The 9,746-nt window shown below is 40.7% G+C and overlaps 1 pseudogene; it reads left to right on the top strand.

Annotated features, from left to right (window-relative positions):
- Nucleotides 1-2,588: 2,588 nt before the first annotated feature.
- On the top strand, nt 2,589-4,293 carry LOC132368065 (heterogeneous nuclear ribonucleoprotein U-like protein 2; annotated as a pseudogene).
- The last annotated feature ends 5,453 nt before the right edge of the window (nt 4,294-9,746 follow it).

The following is a 9,746-nucleotide window of genomic DNA, read 5'->3' as shown; positions in this document are numbered from 1 at the left end:
CAGCCCAAAGTTCTACTCATTCTTTAAAGCCCTTCCCAGTGCTTCTTCTGGGAGATGCACTGGTCTAATGGATGTCTATGATGGCACTTACTTACCTTAAGATATTTTTACTGGGGTTCCTGCCTACTCAACTAAATTGTGAATTCCCAGAGGGCTCTACCTCTTACTTACAGTAAGAATTTGACATACTTTAACTTCTATGAACAAAGCCTCTTTTGCCAAAACTACATGATTCTCGGGAGGATTGAATGAGAAAATGTATTAAAGTACCTAGTACAGTGCTTGGCATGATAGGTATCCAAAAATGTCAATTATCTACTTGTACAGGAGAAGTTAGAGGTCGGGATAGTTCAAGTAACTCAAAATTAACATGTTCTTGCCTTTTAGAAGGAACTTTAACACTATTTGAATATGTCAGTGTTGTTTTCCTTGGGAAAATGTTTAAATTTGTTTTCATCCCTATGAACACCATTTGGGAAACTAAAGCCTTGAAATATATTTCATGGCAGTAGCAGATTAGCTCAAGATTTTTTTAAACCATACATAAAATGTAATAAGCTACACTATTTCACAATGATCTTCAGAGAAATTAAATCCAGTGGTTGAACATCCTGAGTTTGGACATTTAACCATCCATCTATCCATCATCCTGTTCCTGCATTTTTTCCCTCCCATTCCTTGGCAATCTCATTTTTGAATGCCAATACTTCATGTGATATTCACTGAGAGCAGAGATTCTGGAAAAGTGCCCCATTGCCCCCTTCTTCTTCCATTACCTACAAAGGGCACTATGAGGAAACAGTTATACTCTGATAACTTTCAATTCTAGATTTCCTTTTTATTTCAACCACCTGGAATTTTCAGGGATCACAACCTCTCTTTCTTCCCACTCCCAATCCCATAGCACAGTTTGGAAATTTCACAAGCTGCTAGATCCATACATAACCCTAGAGATTATGTAGTTCAATCTTATTGTTTCCCAGGCACCAAAACTCTAGTTAAAGCTAGGCTGAGATCTCTTTCCACAGCATTGTGCAAAATTTCAACTGTATTTGCCCAGTTATCTTATCTTACTTGGGCATTAATCATAAATAGTCATGTATTGTAATCTTTGCCTGGACACGCTCTCAGCCTCTATTACCACTCTTTTCCAGCTGATCCAAAGCATTGCTTTTACTTCTCTGCTAGAACTTTAACTATTCATCCTTTAAATGTCTTCCCCCTTTGCGACTCCATTTAGAAGACCAAACCCTGGACTTCTTGGTCATCATTATTCCCCAATCTATCCTCTGTCTTATTCCAAGACAAATGTGTTTAAGTGTGTAATTGGTTCATTCAGCCATGCAGGCGCCATTATAAAATCTCTTAGTTCACATGATTATATTGTTGATTATAAGCTATATGTGTTTTACAGTGCTTTCTATGAGTTCTCTCACTTAATCCTCAGAGCAACCATATGAGGTGGGTGGGAACTGTCTTTTTTTTTTTTTTAAAGGGAGGAGATATGGGGATATATGTATACATTTAATGCAAATTAAAACCACAATGAGATATCATTACACACCTATGAGAATGGCCAAAATTAAAGAGACCCACCATATCAAGGCTGAGAGGGAACTCAATCCATCCCTTTGCAGCCTTCCTACAACCAGCCCAAATCTCCTAAGGCAAAAGGATGCCTCTAGCAGGCTAGGAGGAAAGTGACATACAAAGAAATGCAAAAGAGAAAGTCACATTAGTATAATTCCAAACTGTTATTCCTGTTATATACAGTTAAGGTTTTATTTAAATTCACATACAATTTTCATTTCTATTTATTCTTGTTCCATGCCATTGTCTATGATTACTGAAAACTGCTTTTCTTAGAGTAATTCATTTTACAAACTACTTAGAGGAGTCACCCACAGAAAAACAACTTAATATGGTAATTTTTGAGATCAGATTTAGTTTTATAATGATGGAAACATTATTTGGGTCACAAATATAAATACTTTCAAGATCATTTTTATATTGATCTCTTTAGATAAAATTATTTTTGTTTCCATTATATCCAAATCACTTTAAAGGCAGGGTTGCTTTTTGATAGTCTAAGGTAAGAGATTTTAAAAATGAATTAGGCTTTAAAAATTTCAGACTTTTTGACTGTATCATATGTACACAGAGTCAAGAAACAAAACGGCAACATCTTTTGTCATCATTTTTTGAATAAAGAAATTACAAAACAAAAGAGATAAAGTCAAAATAAACAATCTAAACACTTATTAATTCATCTAAAAATTATTGAATTTTACTGGATGCTTAAATAGATGAGCATAGGTCATATTGTGCATTTATGTAGCTTAATAATGGTAGGAAATGCTGATCCCAAAAGAAAACTGACCAGAAAGATTCCTTCCTTGAAAAATGAATTTCAGAAAAACAAAGGTCTTTCTTCTCAGATTATTTTATTCCATATTGCCTTCTCAATGTTGGCTATTCTGTTAGTTGAGGGGGATTAGATAAGAAGATCATAGAGATCTCCATGATCTGGTTCTGATATTCTATAAACTCACAATTTATTCTGTATCTCAAATACATATTTTCTATAAATGCTGTCCCTAGAAAAGCCATCAGCTGTAAGTGATGTCAATGTTCGTACTTCTTTATTCATGCATTGGTTTGATACTTTCATTTTGCTGCTTGTGTATACTTTCCACAGAATTAGTGTTTGTTTATCAAAATATATTGTGCTTGACTTTGTGCTATGTGAGCTCTTATTGGCTGTTTGGGAGACTGGATGAATTTAAAGACAAAAAGACACATTCTCCATCCTGAAGGTGTTTCTAAACCTCAAGGTATTTAAAAAAATTTTTTTTTATTGAAATATAGTTGATTTACAATGTTGTATTAACTTCTGCTGTACAGCAGTGACTCAGATATACACATTCTTTTTTATATTCTTTTCCATTATGGTTTAGCCCAATATATTGAATATAGTTCCCTGTGCTATACAATAGAACCTTGTTGTTTATCCATGTTACGTGTAATAGTTTGCATCTGCTAATCCCAAACTCCCTCAAGGTGTTTTTAAATGGCTGGGGTTTTTGTTGTTGTTGTTGTTGTTGTTTTAACTATGCTCAGAAACAGAAAGAAACAGTTTCAGGGAGCAAGGAATTTTCAGTCAGAAGACCCGGGTTCAAGTCTAGATTTCACTTCTGTGTGATGAAGAGGCAAAAGATGAGGAAGAGGATCAGACTCTTGTGAACCCGGACACGTATACCTCGGATCTCCATTTTCAGGTGAGCAAAGACCGCTATGGAGGGCAGCCGCTTTTCTCAGAGAAGTTCCCCACGCTTTGGTCTGGGGCAAGAAGTCTTATGGAGTGACAAAGGGGAAAGTCTGTTTTGAGGCCAAGGTAACCCAGAATCTCCCAATGAAAGAAGGCTGCACAGAGGTTTCTCTCCTTCGAGTTGGATGGTCTGTTGATTTTTCCCATCCACAGCTTGGTGAGGATGGATTCTCTTACGGTTTCAATGGACGAGGACTCAAGGCAGAGAATGGGCAGTTTGAGGAATTTGGCCAGACTTTTGGGGAGAATTATGTCATTGGCTGCTTTGCTAATTTTGAGGCTGAAGAAGTAGAACTTTCCTTTTCCAAGAATGGAGAAGACCTTGGTATGGCATTCCGTATCAACAAGGAATCCCTGGCTGACCGGCCCCTCCTACCCCATGTCCTCTGCAAAAATTGTGTTGTAGAATTAAATTTTGGTCAGAAGGAGGAGCCCTTCTTCCCACCGCCAGAAGAGTTTGTGTTCATCCATGCCGTGCCTGTGCAGGAGCGTGTGCGCACTGCGGTCCCTCCCAAGACCATAGACGAGTGTGAGGTGATTCTGATGGTGGGATTGCCTGCATCTGGAAAGACCCAGTGGGCACTGAAATACGCAAAAGAAAACCCTGAGAAAAGATACAGTGTCCTGGGAGCTGAGACTGTGCTCAATCAAATGAGGATGAAGGGGCTCGAGGAGCCACAGATGGACCCCAAAAGCCGAGACCTTTTAGTTCAGCAAGCCTCCCAGTGCCTTAGTAAGCTGGTCCAGATTGCTTCCCGGACAAAGAGGAACTTCATTCTTGATCAGTGTAACGTGTACAACTCTGGCCAATGGCGGAAGCTATTGCTGTTCAAGACTTTCTCTCGGAAAGTGGTGGTGGTCGTCCCTGGAAGAAGAGGCTGCAGCTGAGGAAGGAAGTGGAGGGAGACGATGTGCCTGAGTCTATAATGCTGGAGATGAAAGGTGGGCTAAACTCTACAAGTTAGGGGTCCTGTCCTTGGTCCATGCACACCTCACTAGGGCCTCTTAGCACCTGGAGGATTCTCCACATGTAAAGTGTAAATCTGTGGAATAAATTAATGGGTGTGATCACTTGAAGATTAATGAATGAGCAGACTGAATGGTTAAAAAAAAAAAAGTGCCAAGAGATGTTTCTGAGGACACATACAGCTTTTGATGTATACACAGGAGAGATGTGAACTCTTCATTTAGCAACAGAACTTTTGAAAGGTGGAAGCGCTAAGAGATCACAAAAACCAAATGGCTACTCCCAGGGGTACCATTTCTGAGGAGTGACTTTTCTGAGAAGCTCTTTCTCTCTTTACTCAACAGGGTCAGGAAGATGCATTGGCTCTCTTAGCGTAGTGAGAGAGATGAACAAAGTGAAAACTGATTGTGGGAATAGGGGAGACCACAGACTGTGGGAGAAGTTCACAATTGAAGGGAGGCCACCACTGGCCATGAGATGATCTGAGTCAGTGTGTGGTCACTGAGCCGTGAGAACCAAGGTGACTGTATTCCTTTCCTAGGACCGTAACAAAGTACCACAAACTAGGTGACTTAAAACAACAGAAATGTTTTGTCTCACAGTTCTGGGGGCTAGAAATCCAGAATCGAAGTGTTGGCAGGACCATGTTCTATCTGAAGACTGTAGAGAAGGCTCCTTCCTTACCTCCTCCTAACTTCTGGTGGCTCCTGGCAATCCTTGCCTTGTAGGTACATCGCTCCACTCTCTGCGTCCACCTACACATGGCCTGCTTCTCTGTGTGTCTGTGTCCAAATTTCCCTGAATAAACTGATATTGAGAATGGGCCCCAAGCCTCACATAGACTTGAGGACAACACTGAATGAATACACATCAGTGATTTATTATTTATCATTGCTGGGCTTAGGTGGAGAACAGGAAGTCTAAGAAGGTGGAGGACTTTCTGTACCTGTCAGTGCGTCGGGTCTGGTAGGAGTGCATCTCAGGAAGTCCTGCCCCACCTTTCTCCCTTTCCCTCACTTCTCCTTATCTGCCATCATCTTTATCCCAATGCTTTCCTTTGTTCTCCTTCTCCTATGAAATCCCGTGTAATGTCCAGAATAGACGGAAGGCATGCTCAGGATTGGGATGATGGCTAGGGTGGAAGGTGTGTTCCTGTCCAGATTAAGTTTAGGACTTATTGAGAACAGAAATTGCCAATTTTGTCATCATGGTCACAATCTTCTTTTATCAGTTGATAGCCCTACTATCAGCTTCCTTCTGCATTGTGAGGTTATCATAAAGATCATTTAAGATAACTATTTTCTCTGTCAAATGAAGCAGTTGGAAGATTACCCTTTGAAGAAAGTTATAAAAATACTAAATTGGGGGAGACCTTCAAGATGGTGGAGGAGTAAGACGTGGAGATCACCTTCCTCCCCACAAATACATCAGAAATATATCTACATGTGGAACAACTCCTACAGAACACCTATTCCTACAGAACGCTGGCAGAAGACCTCAGACTTCCCAAAAGGCAAGAAACTCCCCCACGTACCTGGGTAGGGCAAAAGAAAAAAGAAAAAACAGAGACAAAACAATAGGGACGGGACCTGCACCAGTGGGAGGGAGCTGTGAAGGAGGAAAAGTTTCCACACACTAGGAAGCCCCTTGACTGGCGGACACAGGGGGTGGCAGAGGGGGGAAGCTTCGCAGCCACGGAGGAGAGCGCAGCCACAGGGGTGCGGAGGGCAAAGCGGAGAGATTCCCGCACAGAGGATTGGTGCCGACCAGCACTCACCAGCCCGAGAGGCTTGTCTGCTCACCCGCCGGGGCGGCGGGGGCTGGAAGCTGAGGCTCGGGCTTCGCTCGGATCCCAGGGAGAGGACTGGGGTTGGCGGCGTGAACACAGCCTAAAGGGGCTAGTGCGCCACAGCTAACCGGGAGGGAGTCCGGGAAAAAGTCTGGACCTGCCTAAGAGGCAAGAGACCATTGTTTTGGGGCGCCCGAGGAGAGGGGATTCAGAGCACCGCCTAAATGAGCTCCAGAGATGGGCGCGAGCCACGGCTATCAGCGCGGACCCCAGAGACGGGCAGGAAACGCTAAGGCTGCTGCTGCCGCCACCAAGAAACCTGTGTGCGAGCACAGGTCACTCTCCACACCTCCCCTCCCAGGAACCTGTGCAGCCCGCCACTGCCAGCGTCCTGTGATCCAGGGACAACTTCCCCGGGAGAACACACGGCGCGCCTCAGGCTGCTGCAACGTCACGCCGGCCTCTGCCGCCACAGGCTCGCCCCGCCTTCTCTGTACCCCTCCCTCCCCCAGGCCTGAGTGAGCCAGAGCCCCCGAAGCAGCTGCTCCTTTAACCCCGTCCTGTCTGGGTAAAGAACAGACGCCCTCAGGTGACCTACACGCAGAGGCAGGGCGAAATCCAAAGCTGAACCCCGGGAGCTGTGCGAACAAAGAAGAGAAAGGGAAATTTCTCTCAGGAGCAGCAGATTAAATCTCCACAATCAACTTGATGTACCCTGCATCTGTGGAATACCTGAATAGACAACAAATCATTCCAAAATCGAGGCAGTGGACTTTGTGTGATTTTGTCTGTGTAGCTTTTCTTTTACCATTTGTCCTAGTGTTCTATCTGTCCGTTTTTTTTTTTTTTTCTTCTTAGTATAGTTTTTAGCGCTTCTTATCATTGGTGGATTTGTTTTTTGCTTTGGTTGCTCTCTTCTTTCTTTCTTTTCTTTTTACTTTTTTTATTTTTAATAATTAAAAAAATTTTTAATAACTTTATTTTCTTTCCTTCCTTTCTTTCTTCCTTCCTTCCTTCTTTCCTTCCTTCCTTCCTTCCTTCCTTCCTAGACATGGACAGATAAAATAATTTGTAAGGCTGAAAATTCAGGGGTAGTGATTTGCAATCAAACTTCTAATTGTGGTCTTGGGGACATACGAAGGTTCATCTTTATGGAAGAGGAGCCCAAGTGAGTGAGGTGGCCATATCTTTCAAGTGGTTGTAAGAGGCCACAAATGTAAACAGAAAACCTTTACCTCAAATACAAAATGACATCAGGATCCTAAACTAAGCAGTCCTAACTACAGGGCAAGTCAGCACCTGTTTCACCATGAATGAAAGGGGAACTTCCATCTCTTTGTATTTTTACTGTCTACCCTCCACATTAATGTGGTACGTGTGCCTGCCTTTGCTTAGCTAGCAGTGGAAAACCACTTCCCCTCTCTGTGGCCTTGAAAATGACGACCGACCACATGTTGTTCCAGTCTTTTCTCTCAGTTTTTTTTTCAGGTCTTAACTCATGATTGCCTTCTGGGTTTCCGTGATGGTGAGGGAATGTTTTCAATTGAAACAAGAGTTCCTGCCAAAACGAAAGAACATGAAAACATGATTCTTCATCACATATTTGGTAAATCCCCTGCTCTCCATTTGAAAATCAGAATTTGGGGGTTAAATTACAAGAGCACTTTCAAGTGCTGCTTTTTAAAAAAACTGTCTATCTAAAATCACAGGCAATCTTTGTATGAGCGTGAGTATTAAGACTGTTTAAATGCAATTTATTGAGGAAGACTTTTGAATGGAACCATTTCTTTCTCCATTAAAGAATGTACTGAAATAAACACTGTAATTAAATCATCGTTAAACTATTATTATGAAATGAGCTGATTTCATTAGAGCATTCTAAGTTGTGGTTGCTGGTACACATTTTAAAACAAATTCTTTTTACTAATGATAAGAAAAGATGACTCTCAAGTTCTTACGTGTTAAGAATTCCTTTGATGGTACCAGGAAATTCTAATCTTAGAATAACTTATTTTTTCCATCAGTTCCTTCATTCCTGCTTATCATCAACATGAAAGTCGGCTTGTATTTAACATAATGGAGACATGTGTGCTAATGAAAACTTTAGCTTTCCTCTTTTCAGTCTTATGTATTTTCTTTTTACTAAGGCTTAATCTGTGTTTGAGTAGAGGTGAGTAGCCGATGTAGCCAATGGTAACAATAGCTAACATTTGTCTGGCACTTCCTGTGTATAAGGAATTGTGCTAGGGACTTACATATAATATCTCATACCTTAAATCTTAGAGATAGATCATTTCATTAGCCCATTTTTAATTTATTTTTTTAATTGAAGCATAGTTGATTTATAATGTTGTATTAGTTTCTGATGTACAGCAAAGTGATGCAGCTATACACATTTATATACATATTCTTTTTCATATTCTTTTCCATTATGGTTTATTACAGGATATTGAATATAGTTCCCTGTGCTATTCAGTAGGACCTTGTTGTTTATCTATCTTATATATAGTAGCTTGTATCTGCTAATCCCAAACTCCTCATTTATCCCTCTCCCCGCTTTCCCCTTTGATAACCACAAGTTTGTTTTCTGTGTCTGTGAGTCTGTTTCTGTTTCATAAAGAAGTTCATTTGTCTCATATTTTAGACTCCACATATAAGTGATATCATATCATTAGCCCATTTTTAAATTGATGAAGCTGAACCTCAGAGAGATTAAGAAATTTGTCCAAAGTCACATAATTTATGTGCTGACATAAATATAAGGATTGTTATATAGATATCCTTATATTTATTTTAATCCAGACTTTTTGCTTTAAACCTATTAAAAAACAGCACGAAAAGTCCTTTACATTCAATTATAATTTTAAAGAGAGGTGGAAACCAGGTAAAATGGGAAATCTTTGAGTGATAGAACTAAAATTCATAGGCTCAAGCGGCTTCTGTTTGCTTCACCAGATAGGGAACCTAGTCATGAGTGTCAAGAAGGACTCATCTCCATTCTCTGCACTTCAGCCACTCTCTCATAGCTCTGTGACTACGGTTATTATCTTGCCTTCTAGCTGTCTTCTCCAATGAGACTGAGCTCCCCGAGGGCAGGCACGGTGTCTTGAAGGTCTTGCATATGACAAGCTGTCCAATTCACATGTATAGAATGAATAGTGAATAAAGAAATGTGCAGCAACTTAAGGATGCTCAGTTGTCCCTCATAGGAATGTGTACTAAATAGAGTCCCCATCTCCCTGTTAAGAAATGAAGAATTACTAAATAAAACCATTGTCTGAGCCTATTACAGTTTTGCATATCTTTGAATCTTGCCTCTGCTACTTATTAACCCCTTGACTTAGAGTAAACTATTAAAGTTTTTAGTACTCAGATCTCTAATCTGCTCTTTGGAGAGCCTATTTTTTGGAATTAAAATGCTGTATTGAGAAAGATGTGATATATGCAGAAGGTATTAAAACTAGATGGTTAGTTATTTTGGCCAGGAGGGAAATAATATTACAATTAGTTAAGGATCATTGTTTTGGAGCACCTGCAAACCTTGTTACTGCCTGATCAGACCTGGGGAAAAACCTACGAAAATATATTTTCTCCTATTTTGGTCAGTTAATGGTGGGCAAGGTTACTGATAGGCCATCCTCTATTGGAGGCAAAATGTGTTT

Source organism: Balaenoptera ricei, chromosome 6, assembly GCF_028023285.1.
Source record: "Balaenoptera ricei isolate mBalRic1 chromosome 6, mBalRic1.hap2, whole genome shotgun sequence".
Lineage (NCBI taxonomy): Eukaryota > Metazoa > Chordata > Mammalia > Artiodactyla > Balaenopteridae > Balaenoptera > Balaenoptera ricei.
Note: the sequence above shows the minus strand (reverse complement) of the source record. Positions and strands in the feature narration are given on the sequence as shown.